Below are 4,061 nucleotides of genomic sequence, written 5' to 3'. Positions count from 1 at the left end.
GACGCGATAAATGTCGGAGGACTAGGTGTAACGACAGGGGGGGGGGGGGGAGTCAGGAGGATGGGGAAGGGTTCACCAGGCATCACTGGGGTCACCGTGGTGACAGGCAGTCGCTCACCCTGGAAAGAGACCAGAAGAACCAGGCTGGTGTGTGTTGTTTGGAGCAGACGCAAGTGCAGTTTGGCTGAGGTGGATGGGAGGCTTCCCTGGGCTCATTAGACTCTCAGCTCTGCACCACCAGGCACCCTTCCCATGATGCTCCGTGCTGCCTCTGGAGCCGGTGGGGCTGAAGCTGCAGATTGGAAGTGACGCTTCCTTCAGCCGAGCAGCGCTGGGACGGCAGGAGGGACCTGCCCTGCACTCGGCTGCCCAGGGCACCTTCATCCCATACCCATCAGGCTCCGGCGGCCCGGTGCCAGGCCACCAGCTCAGAGGGGTCGCCCCTGCACCCACAGAGAGGTTGGTGGGGACGCCCTCATCTTGGGTACCTGTGGGGAGCACCGCGGTGCCAGGCTCGCAAACAGTCTTTGCAAGGAAGGCTGCTCTGCCAGCATCTCCCTGTCTGGGCTCAGACTGGCCCCCGCTCCACTTCCCCGACTCTGGGGCATTCATATTTGATGCTGTTGGGATGAATTATGTGCACACCCCACTGAACACAGATTTAATGAGGGGATTTCTTTTTCTGCTTCTTGCTTTGGCTTTTAATGGATTCTAGCCTCTGAATTAAGCATGGGCTCCACAGCCTGAAGTGCAGGGGTGCAGCCAGAGAAGCTGTCCTCCAACCAGGACTCGGGCAATCAGCTCCATCTGTAGGTTTCTGCCGTCCAGGTCCTGTGCCTGGGGCTCGGGGAGTCCAGTGACGAGGTCCCCCGCTAGGGTTAGAGGGCAAAGGCCACGCTGGGCCAGGGGAGAGGAAGCTGGAGCTCCAGGAAGACGGCCACCCAGAGGCCACGGGTGAGCCAGAGCTGAAGACATAACATGGGGCTGCAAGCAGAAAAGGTGTCACGGGCTCAGGAACCACGGTGGTCACGCCAGCGCTGGTTTCCTTTTATTCCGCTATTACTAGCTTGACTTTCTTATCGGGAAATAACTTCTCAGTTTTAAATTGATACAAGGAGGGGTGGACTAGCCAATCAGAGCCTCCCCTCCCTTTGGCTAAATAATTGGTTCAAGGGTGAGCATCTGACCCAAACTAGAATCAGTGCGGGATGTTTGCCAGGAAGGACGGAAATAGGACGGGTTTTCTGCTCTCTGCAGCTGCAAGGTGGCAGGTCAGATGGCGCCGGGGCTGCTGTGGGCCACCCCACTCAGGCCATGGAGTGACTGGTCAAGATGACGATCAACAGAGCCTGTCGCAGAGAAACAGGGTGATACTGACGGTGCAGAACACTGTGTCAGTGCCTGGATCCAGCCGCACCTGAAGCCATTTATAAACTAATGCACTGCAACTTTCAGGAAGCTATTTCGAGTTGGCTTTATTTCCTTTAAAACACAAAGACTCTTGACTTACGTGAAACCCAAGAAGAAACCAAACAGATCAGGAAAACAGCATAAAGAATTTCAAGGAGAAATGGGTCAGGGCATAGCAGGGAATGAAGAACTCTTTCTATGGGGTGCTGGGTTCTGCATGAAGATAAATCCCCTGCTTGTGGATAAAGGACTGGCCTGGCCATGACTAAGTTCCTGTGTCATTCTTGTCCCCGAGTTTGGAACTATAATAAGAGCTAAATCTTTGCTGTGAAATTGATTCATACAAAAATAATTTCAGTAAAATAAAAATAGAAAAATACTGGAAGCAGTTTAACTATACTGTACAGAAAATTGATCCAAGAGTTAAACAGGTTTGAAAACACAGTTCCAGAAATAATTTCACCATGAAAACATAGCAGGTTTATTAGAATTTTGATTAAAATAGTTGTCACCCCCTTGTTGTAATAGTTATGATGGCTTCAGTCACGTTTAGAGAGTCCTGAGCTCTGTGCTAAATACTACACAATCTGACTATTTGGTTTACGTCTCCTTTCTGCCTGAAAACCTCCAGTCACGATGGCTTCTCTCTGTTCCTATCCTCTGCACATGCTGTTCCCTCTGGCGGGAATGCGGTTCCTCATCCCTTATTCTGCTCTCAGTGCAAACACCACCTCCTCAGGGAAGCCCTCCCTGCACACCCCAGCTGACATCACTCCCAGTCACTCCCTGTTCCACTGGGATAGCTGCGTAGTGATTTCCATTCCTGAAATCTCCTTTTTTATTTCTATACTTGCTTATTTCTTTCTCAAAAATTGGTGAGGCACCTTGTATCCTTCACGGCCGAGCCCAGCAGGTGTTCAGCAAATGAATTTCTGTCCCACACTGCACTCATTCACTAGTGTCCATTCTCGAGTTTGTTCCCAGGCAGTGGCCACGTGGGTGGACACTGAGATGGCTGCACGGACGCGTTCCAAGCAGGAGCTTGGTGCCCAGCTGCGGGAAGGGCGGTCGGCAGGCAGGTTTCATCTACCAGCTCTTTCCACATCTTGCTGACCTCACCTCAGGTGGTGCCCTTCCACGGCAGGCAGGGACAGCTAGCGACTGAGGGAGGCGGGCAACAGGAGGTGTAGCCCTCTCAGCCCGGCGTGGGGCGACTCTGAGGGGCGCGTCCCAGGCCGAGTCCCAGGGCGGGTTCTACACGCAGCCATTCAGGAGGCAGCTCGGCCCCCGCACATGCTGTGTTCCCCCCCCCCAGGCCAGTCCTGCTCCATCCCCACGGCCCAGGCGACCAGGAAGCACAGAGGGTGTGGAGGGAGGCCCTGTGTCGCCAACCTGACCAGTGGGGACATCACTGCCTCTCAGGCCACTGGTGTAGCCCCATCTGGATCCAGGGTGGGTGAGCAGTGCAGTCCCTGTGTCGGTGACACACCAGTCCCGTGGTCACCTCCGCTCACCACACCGCCCCACGCTCACACTGCCCTTTCACCTGGGTGTTCTTCAAATCCCGTCTGCCTGTAGCCTCCCCTGCACTGCCTTGCTGCCCAACCCCTGCCTGGACCCCCTCCGGGGAGGACATGTCATGGGACAGCGCCGGGCCAGCCACCACGGCCCACCAGAGTGCTTTCTCCCGCAGGGACCCCAAAACCAGAATAATTAGATCAGTGTTTCTGCGGAGACGGCGACTCGGTGATACTGGTCGGCTGAATGTGAAATGTTTCCTCTGAAACCGCCCCCTTCCAAGCTCTTTGATCATCACATTTGCTCTTCACCTCACACACACACACATTCCGATTTTTTTCCTTCTTGGCAGGTTAATTAAACCTGTCTTTAATTTTTTTCTTTTTCCAATTCTGTCTGAGTGCTGGGGGAAAGATCTGAGTCTCTAATCTCTAGTGGCATTTGTCATGGAATATTCCAGACATTCAGAGCCATAAAGCATTCCCGCATTGAACCTGAGCCCCCGGTGGCCAGAACCCACACCTCAGTGCTTCAGCAGCTCAGCCTGGGGGAACGAAGGACCACGCTGCAAGAAAATTGAACAATACAAATCTCAGGAAATTGGATATTTAAGCATTCCAAGTAATTGCTATTGAAGAAAAAGCACGAAAGACTGGAATCACAGCCACGCAAGCTGCTGCCCATTCGTCGGCGCCCACACGCCCTCGTCTAAAATCAGGGGGCTCAGCGGACGCAGCGGCCTTCTCTCCATACTGCAAGTCCATGTGCTCAGCCCCCCCTAGTCCTCGTGCCCCTATATTCCTGAAGCAGAAGGTTAAGATCTGATTTTTTTTCCATACTACACAATTTCTAGGGTATTGTGCCCTAGAAAGTCCACATGAAATACACAACTTAGAAAAATATAAAAAAGGTTGAAATACCATCTAGACAGCTGGAAGTAAAAATACGAACAGCGATGCCCCTAAAGGACGAAAAAGGAAAAAGAGGTTTCAGCAAAAAAGAAAGCCGCCTCCATACTTATGGCTGGTGGGAGCTGCTAGAAACTTCCCCCCAGCTCAGACACACACCGTCACCGCTCACGACAGCCCTGGGAGGCGGTGGTTGCCTCTTCACAACAGGAACCTCAGGTAACA

General features: G+C 53.1%; 1 protein-coding gene across 2 annotated transcripts in view; it reads right to left on the bottom strand.

Annotated features, from left to right (window-relative positions):
• Positions 1-4,061, bottom strand: part of LOC109438476 (uncharacterized) — a 226,723-nt gene that overhangs the window by 25,026 nt on the left and 197,636 nt on the right. The gene's annotated exons all lie outside the window — the stretch shown is intronic.

This window comes from Rhinolophus sinicus, chromosome 18 (assembly GCF_057876585.1).
Source record: "Rhinolophus sinicus isolate RSI-liver-muscle chromosome 18, RSI-T2T, whole genome shotgun sequence".
NCBI lineage: Eukaryota > Metazoa > Chordata > Mammalia > Chiroptera > Rhinolophidae > Rhinolophus > Rhinolophus sinicus.
The sequence above is the reverse complement of the archived record's forward strand: the minus strand, read 5'-3'. Positions and strand labels throughout refer to the sequence as shown.